General features: G+C 37.8%; 1 protein-coding gene across 5 annotated transcripts in view; it reads right to left on the bottom strand.

Annotated features, from left to right (window-relative positions):
* The window catches only part of LOC128584991 (cAMP-specific 3',5'-cyclic phosphodiesterase 4D), a 566,576-nt gene that overhangs the window by 97,998 nt on the left and 448,517 nt on the right, over positions 1-20,061 (bottom strand). The gene's annotated exons all lie outside the window — the stretch shown is intronic.

The following is a 20,061-nucleotide window of genomic DNA, read 5'->3' as shown; positions in this document are numbered from 1 at the left end:
ATAAATTACCCAGTTCAGAGAATTCTATTACAGCAGCACAAAATGGACTAAGGCAGATACACACCAAATTATATCCAGTGTTAAGTAGATGCTTTCAAAAAAGACAGCTAAAGAACTTTAGCATGAAGAGGAACTTTCTTATATTCTTAATTTTTAAAATATTTTATGACATGAATATATTTGTTGTTTATTTAATAAAACCATACATTAAAAGAAAATCTCAAGGTAGAAATCATAGGAAATACTAAAATATTAGAGAAAATAAAGAAAATCATATATATATTTCCACAGCCCAATGTTCATTCACCACAGTAAAAAAAAAAAAAAAGGCTTTTCTTTCCCATACATTTCTACACACATATACACATTAAAAGTTTTAAACATAACTGACTCTCTTCTTGTTGACCTCTTTAAAGGGTTTCAAATGTCAAAAAAAAGTTTTGATTCCTATAAAGCAGCAGCAATAGGAATTAAAGGCCAAAGCAAGCTGTGGCTTCTCACTGCACAGCCTGAAGCTCAGCTGAAGCTGTGGTACACAGAATGAGGATGTGATGGCCACACACGTTTTCCATGTTCCCAGTTGCAGTTTGTGGTCAGGGAAGCTGAAGATGGCCTGGGAGCCTGTAGTGTCTCAAGCTACTGACCTAATTCCTAATGCTTCACTCTGGTCCATTTCCTGCGTGACCTCAGAATGTGTCATTGTAAACTCCACACTAAGATGGTAGCTGCCCAGTTTGGAGGGTGGATTCTGCTATGTGACTCAAGTGTGACGGAGATGACCCTGGAGTTCCGTGGGCCTCAGTTTCCTCACCTCCAAATTGATCACTATCATCCCTGCCAGCAATAACAGTCTGTAATTTACTACAAACCACAAGACTCATGCTGAACTGACTACCACATAATGGCCTGCTTTCAGAGTTCTTAAATCACTCCTTAAAACTGCTTGCAAAATGACTTCATTCATTATGTGTGTGGTACTTGTCTCCAGAAGGCTCACCAGATGGTGAAGGAGTATTTCCACCGACCAACATCTTCCCATTGTTTCTTTCCACTCACCACTCAGAGCTGTGTAAAACCTGTGAGGGTAACCACTCAGCGGAAAAACGTGCCTGTCTCCTTACGAAAAGTTACAGGGCAAAACACAGCCCCAAACAGGTATCATGGGAGGGTAATGAGACACAGGAGCTCTGGTTTTGACTATCTTTAAAGTTTATTGAAAACCCTGAATCTGTACCCATTATGATACGTGTAGATGTCAGATTCACAAATGAGAAATGCTAAGCTTCCCTAATATTCTATGTAATCTTATAGATCATGAAACATATTATAATTCAAGATCCGAACTATTAATATGAAACAGAACATAAATACACCATCTTATCCCAAGATAACTAGGCAAAATGTTAAAAATAAAATTGTGACTTGATACTGTCTATCAGGCAGTATGAAGGAAAATGAAAAAGGGGGTTGTCAATATTCCTAGAAGTTTATGTTAGACACTTTTTTAATCAAACAGGGATAGAGTAAGTTCAAGTAAGAATTAATATTCACATTATTGATTATCATGATTGAAAATCTGTTGTCTATACAACGAGAAAAAGCATAAAAATCTGCTACCTCCAGGTAGAATTCATGCTTTTAAATGACATTGCATCATCCAGAGTGTGAAAACTTACTGATTTTGTGTTTGAAAAATTTTAAAACCACCAAAATAGATGATGTGGGAGCCAATCATCATTTAAGTAATAGTTTACAGAAACTACAAAACTATCGAGCGTAGTGAGTAGAGGTTAGTTGTTACTGTTCCTTATTTCAGAGAAGGAAGTCAAAGGCTATCTGATCTTAAGGAGAAATAGCTTCCTGTTGTTCAGTTTTGCTTTTTACTATTCTATATGATGGGCAGCAGAAAAGGGGGTCTATTTTTAGCAGTAATGTACAAATTCCATTCACTATTAATTTAGATTTTAAATCATTTTGCTATCAAATAATTTGAATCATATGAGCAAGAAGTAATCAGGTAAAAAGAGTGGGTTTGTTATCTGACCTACATATTAAGTTCATTCCTTCTGTATGTATTTTCCCTGCCTTCATCCAGATGGTTAGACAACTATCACTGGAGGCTTGAAACACTAAACAGTTTCCTGTATCTTTTTTGTCAAAAATTATATTTATTCTATTAGTGGCTTAGTCTTTCAAAGGACTGCTTTTTATCATATTGCTGAAGACCCCCTGTAGTACAACATTGAACCTGCAACCTTTTTTTGGAGGGGGACAGAGTCTCATTACGTCGCCCTTGGTAGAGTGCAGTGGCATCACAGCTCACAGCAACCTCAAACTCTTGAGCTTAAGCAATTCTTGCCTTAGCCTCTTGAGTAGCTGGGCTGAACCCACGACCTTTATCCTGCCATTAAACATGTTGATAATCCAGCCCATATTAAAGAGTTGATAGTAAAATAGGACTCTCAGTACAATAATACAAGAAGGGTTCCTTATCATGCTAATGAATAGCTTTCATCTGAAATCTATAATTAACAATGAAACAAACCAGAAACAAGAAAAGGCTGCCCACTGTTTCCACAATTATTTAATACTATTCAGAAAATTCTAACCTAAGCAACCAAACGAGAAAACCAAATACATTGTACAGATGTTTAAAAGGAAGGAAATAAAATTATATTTTCAGATGAAAATTCTATAACTCAAAATTCAGGAGAATCAACTAAAATGTATGTGAAAGGGAGAGTATTATAAAATACACAACAGGTTTTCTAGATATCAGTTAGAAAATAGAGAAGTGATTCTATTCAGAATAGTCATAAAACATAGAAAATACATAGAAATAAATTTAATAAGAAGTGTAAAAGTCTTGTGTAAATAATGTTGCAAAATATCACTGAAAACATTGTTTAAAATTTCAGATTAATATGTGGGTACAAATGATTAGGTTACATTGTTTGCGTTTCTAAGGTATGAAGGACATTTTTAAAAACCTCAAAAATGTATCTAGTTTCTTGGGAAGAGTCAATATTGTAAAGATATCAAATCTTCTTAAGTTAATCATTAAGTTTAATGTAGTTATAATGTCTAAAGGATCTTAATTACACAATTTTAATTATGATGTCTTCTTTCTTCTTGAAAGGATTTTTCTTGGAACCTTTCAATGACTCTGATTTTGACTATCTGCTTTCTGCTTTCTAGGCCTACTACACTGTTGTCATACTGGGATTTATTTACCTAAGACATCTGGGCTGGTTCCAGCCCTCTCTGTATCCTAGGTTAACTTCCATATAGAATTCCTAGTGCTTTGTTTTGCTTGAATCTATCTTCAAGTGTTCCTTTTATTGTTTTAATTTGTTGGAGGTAAACTTGCAAACTTGAGCCCTCACACATTTAAATACATCTTTAGTTTGTCCTAACACTTGATAGTTCAGCTATCAATCTGGGGTTCTATTTACTCTTTCTCTGAACTATGAAACACTGCCTAGTCTATAGCAGCTTTCAGCCTTGCTGATGAGAAGCCTGATATGTTGGAAAAATCCTTTTTTGTCCCCTAGAAGCTTTTAGGACCCATTTTTTATCCTTGGAATTCCACAGTTATATTGGCATGTGTCTAGGTAGGTATCCTTTTCCCCCTGTTGAGCACTGGATGAAACTTTTCAATCCCAGGACTTGAATTTCTCTTCAGGTCAAGAAAAAATTTTTTCTATTCTTTATTTCCATCACACTCTTCATATCTTTTTACTTTTCCATCATATTAATTTATATCCTTAACTTTTTGCTCTTTGTTCTAAGAGATTGGTTGACTAATTCAATGTTCAAGCATGTTTAGCCTTTTTTTGAAACTTTCTGTTTTTTTTTCAGTGTCCTGGTCCTATTTTATGGAAACCTGATGATACTTAATGGATACGCTCTACCTTGACTCTCCCTGAAAACTGAATACTGAAAAAAAATTTCCCATACGACTTTACCTAACAATTGCAATCAGTGTAACCTGGCTTATTGTACCCTCAATGAATCCCCAACAGTAAAAAAAATAAATAAATAAACGTTAACCTTAAAAAAAAAATTTCCCATACTTTTCATTGTTTTTGTTTCTTTTGGAAATATGCCCAAGAAAAATAAATCTGTCCTGTTTATGCATTAGTGTTGTTTTTGTTGTTGTTCATGCTATTGATTTTCTTCAAATGTCTAATGATCTTTTGTTGAACAGGAATATTTATGATTTAATAACTAGAAATACTTGGCAGGGGTATAAGAAGTAGCTATGCATTACCTGGGAAAACTGCTTATAAGGTATTTAATGTAAGGTCAATCAAAACCTTAATGAGTTTTTTTGGGGGGACTTGACAAAGATATTATAAAATTAATATTTATAATTTATGTTAATTTGCATAAGTTCACAAAACTATGTGAGAATAACAGAAAATTCTGAAAGAAAAGATTACTTAAGAAGGAACATGTTTACCAGGATACTAAAATGTATCCTTAAAATTATAATAATAATATGTTGCTTTGTTTTGTAGAAATGGGATATAAAGATTAAAAACAGAACTAACCGGCGGGGGAACCTGTGGCTCAAAGGAGTAGAGCGCTGGTCTCATATGCCGGAGGTGGCGGGTTCAAACCCAGCCCCGGCCAAAAGCTGCAAAAAAAAAAAAAAGCAGAACTAACTGTCCTCAAATTTAGTAAACTGTACAAGTGGTACTTCAAGCCAGTGAGGAAATTATAGATGATGTAATAAATAGTGTTCTGATAATTTAGAAGATCTAGGGAAAAATATAACTCTTGACATACAGTTAAAAAAAACTATAATTATTAAAGATTTAAATATATAGCATAAAACATCAAAAAGGAGAATAAAACATAGGTATATATTCTATATATTGGAGTTGGTAAAGAATTGCTAAGAATTTATAAAATATATTCATGTAAAGACTACATAAACAATTTAAACTTTCATTCATTAAAATAAATATCTATAGGGTGGTGCCTGTGGCTCAGTGAGTAGGGCGCCAGCCCCATATGCCGAGGGTGGAGGGTTCAAACCCAGCCCTGGCCAAACTGCAACAAAAAAATAGCCAGGCATTGTGGCGGGCGCCTGTAGTCCCAGCTACTCGGAGGCTGAGGCAAGAGAATCGCGTAAGCCCAAGAGTTAGAGGTTGCTGTGAGCTGTGTGATGCCACGGCACTCTACCCGAGGGCGGTACAGTGAGACTCTGTCTCTACAAAAAATAAATAAATAAATATCTATAAAAGTAAAAGTAGAACAGAACAAATGGCACAAAAATGTAAAACACAAACAATAAATAAAAAGTTGATATCCTTAATCTCTACAGACCACTCTAAAATGAGTAGGAAAAACAAAGAAACCTATAGATAAATCATCAAAAAATAAGAAAAGGTAAAAATGTATAATTGCTATTGGATATATAATAGTTTTTTAATGTCCTTGAAGATAAATTAATTCACATTAAAACACAATACTATTTGACTAATCAGATAAAGGTAAAAATAAAAACAATAAAACGTTATATTGGAGAAAGTGTGGGAAATAAAGACTGCTGATGGAGTGTGTATAAACTTTCTAAAACAAATCTTTAAAAAATTGGGAGAATCCTTCAGTTCAACAATTCTAATTCTAGAAATATATAGTAAGGAAATAACCAAACTTTGCTATAAAGGTTCTACCATAAAAATACTTATCACAATACTGTTTATAATAGGTAATGTAAGAAAATCTTAAAATTTTCAATAATAGATTGCTGAAATAAATAAAAGATATTTATTTAAGAAAATGCCATTGAAATTTAATATAATAATTATATATAATTGCAAGAAAAGTGTTCATGATACAATACATTATGTATTTAAAAAAGAGATTACAAAATATACCTTACCTATACCAAAAAGTATAATCTCACTTTTGTTAAGAAAACTCCCTCTCTCTCTCCACATCTCCAGAAATACATACACACACAGAGAGAAAAATGTTTCTCAGTGTTATAATTACTGATAGTTTATTTTCTGTCTCTTGCTTATTATTACTCTGCAAAAGGTATGCTATATCTTTAGTAGCCACTTAATAAACATCTGTTGCAAATTTTAAAAAGTATACATTATACCAGGCTAGGTTGTTCATGTAATTTATCATCTAAACAATTACCCTTTTGAGAGGGTTAAGGGGTAGGCCTTATAAATTATAAATTCATATAAATTACATCAGGGCAACAGGTGTAAACTGGGACTGTCCCAAGCACAGCAAAATGTGTAGATACTCTAAAGATAGATCTCAACTTTTAAGAAGTTTACAATATTTTTTGAGGAGGCAAGATTCAAATACACGAAACTATTAGAGAACAATCTCCCAAATTAGTCTTGCCAAATCATGCACTTAAAAACAATAAAAATCTAGGCATAAAACTGCAACGTATCTTACATATATGGGTTGGAAAGGTGCCACAGTGCCACAGAAAGCATGATTGTGTCACCCATAGTGCCACAAACTTTAACCTGTTTGAGACTCTCTCATGTTTTCCACACATCATTATTTGCTTAGATGTGTGGCCCTAAGCATTCGCATCTTTCCTCCCTAACTTCTCCTTATCTTCAAAGTTTCAGTCAAGAATTTTCATCTCTGAGAGGATCTCTGCTTTTCTTCTCTTTTCTAGTCTCTAAATGGTATGTGTACCAAAGCATGCTGCAATGTAATGAGTGTTCCCTTTAACACCCTTGGCTGTTGGGTCCTTGAATCTGGCACTGTCTTTATCCACTCTTGGGTTTCCAAGCCCAGCACAATCTCCTGGGATGCAGTATGCTTGTTAAATATGTGGTAGGTGTAGACCTCCATCTGTATTTACCTTTTCTTTCTCTGCTGCCATTAATTAACATATTCATTTATTAATCCACTAATAATCATTTATCTATCATTTTCTAGAAAGACAAAGATGAATAAGACATTTTTGCCCCCAAGGAGAACTTCAATATTCTTCTTCTTTTTTTTTTTCTGCATCTTTTTCTCTCTTTCTAATCATTTAGTTGTATGGGTCAGTGAGTAGGGCGCTGGCCCCATATACCGAGGGTGGCAGGTTCAAACCTGGCCCCGGCCAAACTGCAACAAAAAATAGATGGGTATTGTGGCGGGCGCCTGTAGTCCCAGATGCTCGGGAGGCTGAGGCAAGAGAGTCACCTGGGCCCAGAAGTTGGAGGTTGCTGTGAGCTGTGTGACGCCACGGCACTCTAGCAAGGGCGACAAAGTGAGACTCTCTACAAAAAAAAAAAATAAAAAATAAAAACAAAAAAATTTAAAAGTAGTAAGGAGTCATTTTTATATCTTCTCTATTTCTCACAGTTTCTAATTCACTGTGCACAAGTTCAATCCACTTTATGGAATAACCTTATTATGTCTTTACAGGATAGGGCAGTGCCTCGCCTATTAATGCATACTTCTGTCAGAGCTTCCGGTTGCATGGGAAACTTGACTGTCACACTTCAAGCAGTTGAGGCAATTTATAGGTTCTCTGGCATAAATGTGCTAAGTGGGAAGTTCAGAAAAGAAATTGAATGTTATGTATAATTCCAGGTCACTAGTTCAGCTTTGGATGCAATACTGACTTAAGAGAAATAGACTGATTTGTATTGATTTTAGTCCACATTACACGCTAGTTTTATAGGGATTTTAAAGAGATTTATTGATTTATAGATGTTATTGCTCTTTAATAATAAATAATTAAGAAAGATAATAGTGCTAATATGCATTGAACATTTAATGTTGGACAGGCACTGTTTTAGGTACTTCTATAAGTACGAACTCATTGCATTCTCATAACAACTCTTATTATATTTTTATTGCTGGAAAAACTGAAGCACAGAGTGCCTCATTAACTTGCCCAAAGTTATTCAACTAGTTAGCACAGAGCTGGGATTCAAATGCCGGCAGCACTGTATTAAATACTGTATTAAACTGCCCTACAAGGAGCACTAGAGAAACTGTTACGAAACTAGGTTTTTAAACTTAAATCTGCTGTACAATAGTGGAGTGAATTTAAGAATGTCATCTGAGTTTCACTGTCCTTGCATCCCTTCCAGCTGCGATGAGGAGCCTTTATCTTTTACAAACCATTAAGTATTCTAAATTCAAGAATTTCCTTTTTAAGAGTCTGAGAAGGAAAGTCTTCCAGAAAGTCCTCGGGAAGGCGGAGAGGTGAGACGAGACACCAGCACTGAATGTTCAGACACTAACCAAGTTAAGCTGCACATTTCACTGCTAATCCTACGGGAAGGGTTAGATCGTAGGAGAGTGAGAAGCTAGAAGCTACGAAGTCTGGGTATTGAGGAGCTAATATAAATTATTTTCTCGATCAATTTAAAAGAATTAACAGTTACTTAAGGGACAAGCAGAGTGAAAATGGTCTGTGGAAGGCATAAAACTGCACGAATATAGCCAAATTGTTAAAGGAAAATCAGAACCATCTGTAAAAGCAAATACAGTAATACAGTGTGATCATGTATCTTTCTTTCTTACAGAAAACTTCATGTTCTAGCTAGTTGCTATTAGCAGTGAGTTGATGAGCTCTGCTCATGTTTCATGCATCATGTCTAGTGCACTCGGCATTAGCGTAGGAGTCAGAACAGAACCTGAGTTCTGTTCCCCGCTGTGTAGACCCGGTTAGTTGAGGAGTGGCCACCTCCCGATGGGGAGATGTGTCTTCTGTGATAAGGAGGATGGTGATGCATTTGCATCCTCTCCAACTCAAAAAGATGCTCTGAAGATTACAGACAATGCCTGTAAATTTCTTTGCACTTTTTGTAAGATAAACCACACATAGACCCACTGGCGTGTGAAGCACTATCATCATCTCTTTCACCCACGAGAGAAATCACAAAGAAGGCAAATGTCAAAGGACATTCTAAGTTATGAAAATGCAAAAAGGACACAAAAAGTAGCAAACAAAAACAACCCTGAATCCAAACTAATATTTGCATTTTGTGTTCTACGGATTCTCAGAAGGAGCCTTCAGCAAGTGCTCCAGAGAACTATCAGCAGCCATCCTTTTTTTTTTTTTTTGGTAAAAGGACAAATGGTAGGTAACAAGTCAGGAGACGCTGCTAAATCTATCTCAATAAGCACAGCTTGTGGCAAGCAATTCAGGAACAAACTCACCTCTCTCACTGCCAGTACGCTCCATTATGTGGCCTTTGGTCCCTTTTGGAAAGGTGCTCAAAAATTAGAGCATATATTTCAGGAAGAGGTACCACTACCACAAAAACAAATAAAAAGAAAGTTCAAATACCTCCTAAACATAGGAGAGGGTGCTCACCCTTGTTAGTCATCAGGAAAATGCAATTACAAAGGCTCCATAGAGGGGAAAACGTGGGGATATGACAATGCCAGGTTCTATATTAGAATGCGGAGCAACAGGACCTCTCATACGCGCCTCCTACAGGCTGCCCAACATGTTCCGTTATCTAGTGAGGTTAAAAGATTGGCATTAACCAGGATCTCCCTCCTAGATATGCTCTCCCACAGAAATCCAGGCTTGCGTGCGTCAAGAAACATGTATATAAATGTTCAAAATGCCTTTATTCATAAAATTTCAAAACCGGAAACTTTCTAATTGCATAACAAGAGAATGATGGACAAATAAATTGTGGTTCCTTTGCATGACAGCACATAGTCACGCATCCTGAGGGTCACAATATACAAGCCTCTCCGACATACAACACGGATGAATCCCAGGAGCATAACATGGTGTAAAAGGAGCAGAACACAAGGGCATCCCTAAGAGGAATTTATTTACATAATAAAACACAGAAGAAACTCAACTGAGCTGTATCATTTTAAGCTGTATTATTTATGATAGCTGGTAAACCACAAAGAAAATCAGGAAAAGAAAAGAGTCAAGATAGTCGTGAACCTCTTTGGAGAAGAAAAAGGTACAAATGCAGCATCTTTGAGGGTGACTATGACAGGCTTTCACTTTACAAGTAGTCGTTAAACTTAACATTATGGCTTATGCACTTCCCTGAATTTTTTTTTTTAATGATTCACAATTTTAAAGTTTACAAAGAGATAATCTTACAAAACTTTGTAATATGAAAGTTGAATTATGTGGGAGCTTTTGCTTCTGTGTCATCCGTGCAACTGCTGATGAAGATCACCTGGTGTGTGTAGCATGCGGAGTGTCCTTAAATAACATGTATTTATGGGGAACGCCACGAAATCCAAATGGTAAAATGTTAGCAAGGGTAAGAACTGAACACTTCTCTTCCCCTAAATCCCAATCAAGTCCAGTCTAACTAAAATTAATGGCAGACAACACAGTACACTTAATTAAATTTTAATCTTAATGATCTCGAAACCATGTTTGAAACATAAACAGACATATAAGGGTTCTTCAAGATGTTGGCCATGAATTTATTTTCATAATTCAAAAGCATATTTTGCCTATGAATCTCTCTTTTTAACAAGCTTTGACTGGGTATTCTTTTCTTCCAGATGTTTGGTGTTATACAGATGCAGGCTCCATCTCTCTGCATATGATTTAAAGCATAGTTAGAAAGAGCATATTTATTTTACAAAATGGTAAGAAGACAGAATTCAAATTTTCTATGGATTTATATGAGCATTGAGGCCCATACAGTGGTACAGATAGCATCTAATAACCTGGAGGAGGTTCCCTCACGATTTTGCAAATCTGAAAACATTTTATACTTGCAAGATGTTATTAAATTTTGGTAAAGTAGAAAGCCCCCTAAATCATGCCCGAAAAATTATTTTGTACATATATACAGGTTTTCATTTAAGATCCCTGCTTAAGCAATTTGTGGGAGTTAAGATAGCGTGGTGGTCAAGAGGATGATCTCTGAAGTCAGAGCTGGATTTAAATACCGGCTGTACTATCTACTAATTTAGACAAGTCATATTATCTCTTTATGCCCCAGTACCTACTTCCTTGTATTCTTGCAAGGACAAAAATAAATTACCTATGTAAAGAACTTAGCAAAGTGCTGAGCATACAGTGAACATTATGGTCATCATCATCATCTTGCTGCTTTTTCATAAAACTTGACCTATCTTACCTTTTCCTGCCATAAGGCACTCTTCTGAGCCGTATTCCTTCTCAGGAATAATGAGAAGGAATCTTGAAGGAATCTTCTTTCATGAAGGCATCTCATTTCGAAAGCGTGCTTATTCACCTGGATTCCCTATAAAAGAGAGTGAAACCATCCAGGCTTCTGTTCTCTCTCCTTGTGTGATACCTTACTAAAGCAGAAGTAACGGAGCAGAGGCACCCACATCCACAAAGTTGTAAGTGACAGAGAAGTAGAGATGGCAAAAGAGAGATTTCAACTGACTTTTTGAAATCAGAAAATGTATAGAGAAACAGAACTGCCTCCGCACAATGGAGGAAACGATCACAGAGTCAGTTTCAAGAGGAAATGGACTTTGCTGCACCCGGAAAGACTTAGAGCATATGCTAAGGAAGGCAAGAATTTAGTGAAAGGCTTACATTATACTAAAATCAGCCTTTGGGTCCTAACTCACTACTTCTCTTCCCTGCTAGAGGTGAAATCTTTCTTTTCTGGAGAAAACTGGCTATAGAGATCAAACTGAGGACAGTATAGGCACAGTGACAGATAAGATGAGGAACAAGGTTGAGAAATAGTTGCTTAACTATTAAAGTCTGCAGAGTTCCCAGTAAGACGTTCAACCTACTCATATGCAACCAGCTACACATGTTGGGCAGACATCTTCCAGAGCAGGAGAATCCTCTGTTAATGACATTGAGAAACTCCTCAAAGAATCCACCACCTCTGATTGAACAACCAGTCACGCAGCAGGAAAACCTTACAGTCCACAAGCCGTATCCACGCCTGCAGAACTTTTGACAGCCTATTTCTTGTCATTGCTGTTGTTGTTTTGTGTGTGTGTCTCACTTTTAAATAAGAATGAACAGACCCTTAAGGAAATTCTCTAGAATAAAGAAGACAGACTAGAATAAGCAGACATCATCAACTGAACAAAGAAATCCACAGGAGACAGAAGAAAACCTCAAAAGAACAATAATCTATGCCCTTTGAAAGATAGGACAATGCATTCCTGACATAATAACAGATAGCTATTAACAAGGAGAGAACAAGAGAGTGCTAATTAAAAAATCATAGCCAAAATGAAAATTTCAATAGAAAAGTTGTAAGATAAATTTGAACAAACAACCTAAAAGGTAGAACAACAACAAACAGAAAGGGACAAAAATACGAGAAGAAAAAATTGAGAAAATAAAGGATCTGATCTAGAAGGTCCAGCATTCAGCTAACAGGAGTTCTAGGAAAGAAAAGAGAAAATGAAAGGCATAAAATCATCAATGCATTAATAAGAGAAAAAATTCCAGAAAGGAAAGGCTGATAGCAGGCGTCCTCAAACTTTTTAAACAGGGGGCCAGTTCACTGTCCCTCAGACCGTTGGAGGGCTGGACTATAGTTTGAAAAAGAACTATGAACAAATTCCTATGCACACTGCACATATCTCATTTTGAAGTAAAAAAACAAAACGGGAACAAATACAATCACACCACCTCATGTGGCCCACAGGCCGCAGTTTGAGGACCCCTGGAAAGTGTAACCAGGATGATGGATCCAGGTCAAGACAATCGGTCATGAAATGCTGGGACATCAGTGATGAAAAGAAGTTCACAAAAAATTCTACAAAGAAAATATCAGGTTGTTACCAATGTTAGAAAACGATGGAATGACTCTTGCAAAACATTCAGAAGATACATTTGCAACCGGGAATTCAATTGCAGTTAATCCAGGCCTCAAAGGGCTGGGAGTGCTGAAGAGTAGATAGAAAAGATTCCTGAAGAGGAAATCTTAAAACCTGGTTTTACCTAAAACGTTGATACTAAATGTAGAGACACAGGCAAGAATTAGGGGTGCTCTTGGCATCAACCCAAGACTCTGGATCTCCTGAGACCCAAGTTTCTTTTTTGCTAACACCATTGAGTCCCAGAACCAAAAAGCCAACCAAAGTTATAAAGTTACCTTGAAACATATTCATTAACCATCCCATAAACAAGTGTTCTTAGATGCTTATTCTTAAAAGAAATGGAACAAAAAATAATTGAACTAAAAAAGAAAAAAACCCTTCCCGGTATTCTACTATTCTTTTACAAAGGATCCTTTTTTATCACAGTAATTGATTCCCTCTCTTACACTAGCGATATTATTATATTAAATGGCTAAAGGATAAACTTAGGTAACAGTGGAGCTATAGTTCTTTCAAGAATAAAATAAATTGAATAGCTATGTGTGCCAAAAAAACTTACTTTGAACATTTCTATTGCTCCTTCTCATTATTTCTGGCTACCTGATTAGCAGTCAGTAAAATTGGGTAACTGTTCTCTTCTGATAGTACTTCAAGTCTATTCTTGAGTTCTCGTATTACCTAGACTACCAGGAAAAAAAAAAAAAAAAAGAAGAAACTGTTTTTCTTCACTTGTACAATATGCTGAACTGTTTATAACATTAGTCTTTTCTCCCCTAATTCTCCAGGCTGTTTTGATAATTGGCTAAGACCGATAATAATAGATTAACAAGTACAAAATAATTATAATAATCATTCTTACTTAAAATAAGAAGAGTTTCCAGAAACAGAAACTGAAACAATTCAAGCCAAGCAGCTGAATAGGCTATTTCAGGGGTTCTCAACCCTTTCCTCATGAGGATAGATTGCTTTTCATTTCCCCTAAGTGTTCTTTATTCATTTCACAAATAACACTTAATTGTGGACAATACTCAAAGACAGTCCTGTGCTATGGGTGGCGCCTGTGGCTCAGTGAGTGGGGCGCCGGCCCCATATACCGAGGGTGGCAGGTTAGAACCCGGCCCCGGCCAAACTGCAACAACAACAACAACAACAACAAAAATAGCTGGGTGTTGTGGCGGGCGCCTGTAGTCCCAGCTACACAGGAGGCTGAGGCAAGCCAATCGCCTAAGCCCAAGAGCTGGAGGTTGCTGTGAGCTGTGATGCCACAGCACTCTATCTAGGGTGACAAAGTGAGACTCTGTCTCTAAAAAAAAAGAAAAGAAAAAGAAAGTCCTGTGCTAGTTACTGGAGGAAATTAAGGGAGATAGGGACAAGTAGTTTTTTCCTTCAAGGGAGAGTTTGTGAGAGTTAGTTGCAGGGGCATCTGTAAAGGAAACTGCTAAAAAGGAGAGGATGGGGAAAGCAAGAACAAGGTCTTAAGTTGTGAACTAAGGAAGGCCAAAGAGATGTTTCTTTTGTAAGAGAAGAATGAGATTTGTTTTTAGCCTACTTCCCCTTTACCCTGGAACCCCCCTTAGGCTATACATAGCTGTAACCGGCAGAGTTTGAGCGGGTAGTCAGACTTGAGAATATACTAGCTAATTATGATTGGTCTGTCCTGGAGCCCGGTATACATGAAGTTTCTATCTCTTCAAGAAAACAGGACTGTAGTTCTAGTGGGCAATTAGTTGTTATGAAAGCTTCACATTTATTCTTCTTTATTTTGAAAGCAGTATCTTCATTTCCTCTGTCGTGTGGGACCACTCTGATTGACTGGTTTAGGGAGGGTCTGTACCCTTAATTATGTGGAAGCTATAAGAGAGAGATGCTGTATTTTTCTGTTGGTCATAAAACCTGGAAAGCTCTGCCTCTAGAATTAAGACACTGGTGCTGGCTCAGCGCCTGTAGCTCAAGTGGCTAAGGCGCCAGCCACATGCACAGGAGCGGGCAGGTTCGAATCTAGCCCGGGCCCGCCAAACAACAATGACAATTACAACCAAAAAAAAAAAATAGCCGGGTGTTGTAGTCCCAGATACTTGGGAGGCTGAGGCAAGAGAATCGCTTAAGCCCAAGAGTTTGAGGTTGCTGTGAGCTGTGATGCCACAGCACTCTACTGAGGGCAACATAGTGAAACCCGGTCTAGGGGAAAAAAAAAAAAATAGACACTGGTGCTGTCCTCATGTGCATGGAAGCTGAGACTGAAGGTGAAAATGGAGTTCAGATATAGGAGCCACAGACAGACAATCTAAATCCTCATAAAGGGCCCTAACCCAAACAGTAACCACAGTCTGTGATTATGAGGATTTCAAACCTCGTGCAAACCACATGAAATGGTGGATAAAGCCAGCCATGTACTACACATAGAAGAAATACATTCAGAAGGACGTTCTCCCAAGTGTGAAAACAAGCATGTAACAACGGTTCCTGGGTATGTAATACTCTTCTCTGTTATACGCAATGTCAAATTTTGCACTTTGAATTTACTGGGGAGTATTTCTCAAGGGAATGGGAGAAAGAGTTAGCTATCAATGAGGGGAAACATTGGGCAAATGTAAGTTAAAACTCAAAATAGAGTTCTTTTAAAAAAGTAATTTTTTCTTACTGAAAGTTGATATGAAACTGGCAAATGGCGATGACTGTGATTATTGATACATGTAAGTCAACAAGCAAAAGAAATCAAACAGGCAAACAGATGCGGAAGGATGAGGCAGTTCTTCCAATGACCAAAAAACACAACTCTGTAAGATTGCTTGGGTGATGTATTTTGCCTGGTAACACGTTATGTTTGTACTTTTACTTAAACCACAGCAAGTCTGTCTTCCTGAGAATAGTTCCTGCATTTTAGACAAGTACAATATGAAGTTTCAGACTGGTGCTGAGCTCAATCACACCTACAGAGCTATGATAGATTTTCTAAACTGCCGTTCACTAGATTTCACAAAAATCTGTTCCTCCTACCACCTCGGCTCTCCAAACACACAGACAAGCAAATCACCTCAAAGCATAATCACTGAAGAACACCAGAGCTGGCAGATTATTATATAATCTGAGAAAGAAAATCATTGAAACAAAACTGAAAAAGAAGAATCATATGATTATCTCAGAGGAGAGCTTTTTCGCCTAAATATTATTTTTCTTTCCACCGACCACTAAAATGGTTCCTTTTCAGCCTTTGACTGTTTGTTTTAAAGAGAAGCATCTGCTCAAAAGCCAAATGCACTGATAAATGTTGCCTGATAACACCTTCCAGATGAGACTACTTTCAAAGATGGTCAATTACAAGCCTTGTGTCTCTCCTTTTAAGGATATCTTGAATGATCTCCTTCCTCTCCCAGAAAATTAAGGCACAAAAACAACTTAGGCAGAGAATGATCCAGTAATCCTCCTAATCACATTGTAGTGACAGGCAAGAGGATCAAAGTACAGGTGCCTTGAGAAACAGGGGCTTCCATGCTCGTACAAAATGTGAACTTGCTACTAACGGAAGATCAAAAGTGCTTTAAGCTCCCAAATCTCAAGGTTCCTTGATGAATAATCTTCCCTCAAATTTTATCCTCCCAACATTTCCTAAGCATTAGCACCTTCTTCACAGAGGGTGGCTGTGTTTCATATATTCAAAAACTGATTAATTTTAGGAATGTGGTAAATTATGTTGAAACTTGAATAGCGTCAAGAAATTCCCAAGCTAGTTATTAAGTTACTGCCTCTAGTAATACAAGAGAAAACTAAATGATGGACAATTATATAATGATAACCTATTGACAGTAAATTAGAAAATGAACTGGGCGGCTAGCTGTGGTTTCAGTAAAAGACAGAGGTTTATTTTGGTTTTATATTAAGAATATCTAGAGCAGCTCAAGGTTGGAATCATGACATGTTTACCAGGGACCTAGGTTCCTGTTACCTTTCTGCTCTACCATCTTTAACAAATGCCTTCCATTCTCAAAGTCAATTCAGGTTGGAAGATGGCTACTGATGCTCCAGCGCTCATGTAAACCAAGTCAGTACTGCAAGAACAGCAACAGGGGTAAAAGTGAGTGCTTCCAGAAAGAAAGCCCCTCTGCATGCATTTCACCCATTACACTTGTCTCTCAGGGAGTCTGAGAAATGCAGCTTTTAGAATAGGCAGAGGCCTCTCGCTATACTTAAGACTCACTCAGTAACCTTAGGTATATTGGTTACCAAATGAAAAAATCTGTAAGGATATTATTCAGTCAGTACCAAGCAGTCTTTGTCACACCACAGAAGCAGTAACTTCTCAATACTGTGTGAAATTTAGTCTAACCCCTTACTTGCAGAGAGAGAAACTGAGAAAAGAGAAGTTAAGAAGTTTCCCCCAAACTATAGAACTGATTCGCCAAAGAATGAGGAGCATGGTTCAGAACTCTGATGATTTATCAGTCAAGACTCAGTTCTTTACAAAGCAAACTCCAACAAGGTCAGCCCAGGAAATTCAGCTAACCAACATGAATAATAACGCATCTTACTCCCTGACTCACACGTCAAGCCTTATGATCAAGACTGCTCACAAGCTGTAGCAGCCACGCTCTTTGGTTATAAAGTGAGAATCACAAGTCATGTACCTGTGTCCAGGGCCACTAAATTATCAACAGACTGATGTGCGCCATGCCATGTGACAGTGCAAGTTACCCTTTGTAGAAGAGCAAGATGTTCCACATCCATGGGCACAAATTGGTACTTGAACTTTATGAGTGACTCTAGGTCTTTTATGGGGTGGCTTTTTAAATACACACAAACACATCATTATGGTGTCTCCTGAAACGGACTTTCTCAAAATAGCATCCACCATTATACAAAGGAAGTTTGAATGTTTTGAGGCTTTTTTTTTTAAAGCCATTGCTTTTATCCTCTTATCTCTTCTTTAATTATGGTCATCCCTTCCTCAGACTCCTCCCAACTGCATTCTCAGCCAACCACTGTCCAGGACTAGAACTCCAATACCACACGCTTTCTTCATCAGGTGGGACTACGTAATAGGGCCCCTGCTCTCATGTTCTATCTGTTTTACGTTTCAAGCTTCTTGAAGGCAGGGCCCATGCCTTCCTCATTTTCTGTGACACTTTGCGTGTGGCAAAGATTATAGTTTTCTTTCATATCATGCTTAGCACATTCCAGTACTCTGGCAAAGGGTCTCGCTAACTGCTTCCTGTGGTTTCACTGATCCTGTTTGTTCATCCCTACTCTCCACGTAGGTAACTTGAGTGACTTCTCAAAAATACAGAAGCCACCTTTGTACCTCTTTGGTGATGCACCGCCATCTATAGATATAAACATTTTCAGCCGATAGCCCCCACTGCATCCACACCAGTCTTATCCCCTTGCCGTTGCTTCTGTTTGCACGCTGCATTCTGTAAGCTACCCAGAAGTATGCATCTTGTTCTAGATGGCTATGACTCACATGTGCAATTCCTTTTATCTGAAATGCCCTTCCTTCTTCTGTTTACAGAGGTATTTCAAATGGCCTCTAAGGTACTGGTCCATTATTGTCTATAAAAGACTATGCTGTGTGTATCCAGGGTGCAGGGAAGCTTAGACCTTGAGTATTACTATACATGCATTTCCACTACTACACATATTCTATTGAAGTTGGAAAACTCTATGAGTGTAGAAATTGTGTTTATTTAGTTATTTATTTATTTTTCTAGAGACAAGGTATTGCTCTGTTGCCCAGGCTGGAGCGCAATGGTATCATTATACCTAATTGCAACCTCAGATTCCTAGGCTCATGCAATCCTCCTACCTCAGCCACTGAGTAGCTATGACTATGGGTCTGCACCACCATGCCCAGTTAATTTTTTAAAACAATTTTGTAGATGCAGGGTCACCACTGTGTTGCCCAGGTTGGTCTTGAACTCAAGTAATCTTTCTGCCTCCAAAAGTGCTAGGATTACAGGGATGGGCCACTGCGCCTGGTCTCTGTGTTTATTTAGGTTCACTGTGAATCTCAGGTTCTGATGCCCAGGAGATACTCAATAATTTGCTGAATGAATGACTGTCAGTTTCCCTAACTAGACTTGAATAATTTTATTGAGAGTCTAGCTGCTTGTCATAATAGATCTTGTCTCATTTGATTTTGCATTCACAGAGCCCAGTATAATACTTAGAAGTAAATATTGCTAAATCTCTTTTGTTTTTTCCGGGTATTCACTGGAGCCTAGTGATTCGATGAGAGATCCAATCTCTCTTTGGCAATTCCTCCTCCTTCACATAACCCAAGAACATCAGGGGATATTCAGTTTATTGTTTTTATTATTATTTTTTACTAAATAGTTTATTTTAAGTTTTTTGTTTTGTTTGTTTGTCTTTTTGTGTTTTATTGAGACAGAGGTCTCACTCTGTTGCCCTGGGCTAGAGTGCTATGGTATCACAGCTCTCTAACTCTCAAACTCCTGGGTTCAAAAAATCCTCATGCCCCAGCCTCCTGAGTAGCTGGGAGTGCAGGTTCCCACCACAATGCCAGGCTAATTTTTTCTATCTTCAGTAGAGATAGGGTCTCACTCTTGCTCAGGTTGAATGAACTACTAAGCTCAAGGGATCCTCCCGCCTTGGCCTCACAGAGTGCTAGGATTACACATGGGAGCCACTGCCCCCTGCCTGGGATGTTCACTTGAGGTGGAGAGAGGATGGCCAGTTAACCTGAAGCCCCTGTCACTGCCACCTGGTATCACGGTTAACACGGGTCCCCTATCCTTGCTGGTTCTAGTCTCCACGGGTGTCTAAGATGGACCAACCTTGGACTCTTAAGATGGCAGCTCTTTGATTTCACTGGTTTGTTTAGTGAAAATTAGCTCTCACTTAACAACCTCAGGAGTTCCCCTTCCCTGAATGTCCTAGTCCCTCCAGGGCCTGCTCTATCAGCATTCTCCCTTGATAACAGACCACACAGCTCCCTCCTTGGTTCATTCTAATAGGTTTCTTAAATTTGTAACTGCAGGAGAAACTTGAGGGTTCAGTCTCCTTTTTCCCAGTAGACTCCTCAAATTCCTAGGTAATTTGGTCCACTTTCTCCCCAAACTGTACCAAGGGGAGGGGCAGCTTTCAATAAAAAGGGGTAGATCTTGTTACACCCTTTCTCCAGGGAAAGAGATGACCAGAAATCTCATATGTACATAATTAAAGGAATCCACTTAGTGATTTTTCCAAAAATAAAAAGTATATGAATCTCCCAGCAGGTTTTCCAATAAGAAGAACAGAGTATAGCCGTGGAATTTCTGCCTCTCCAGTTACCCTTTTACA

The sequence above is a fragment of the Nycticebus coucang genome, chromosome 1 (assembly GCF_027406575.1).
Source record: "Nycticebus coucang isolate mNycCou1 chromosome 1, mNycCou1.pri, whole genome shotgun sequence".
Classification (NCBI taxonomy): Eukaryota; Metazoa; Chordata; class Mammalia; order Primates; family Lorisidae; genus Nycticebus; species Nycticebus coucang.
This window is presented reverse-complemented; position numbering and strand designations above follow the sequence as displayed.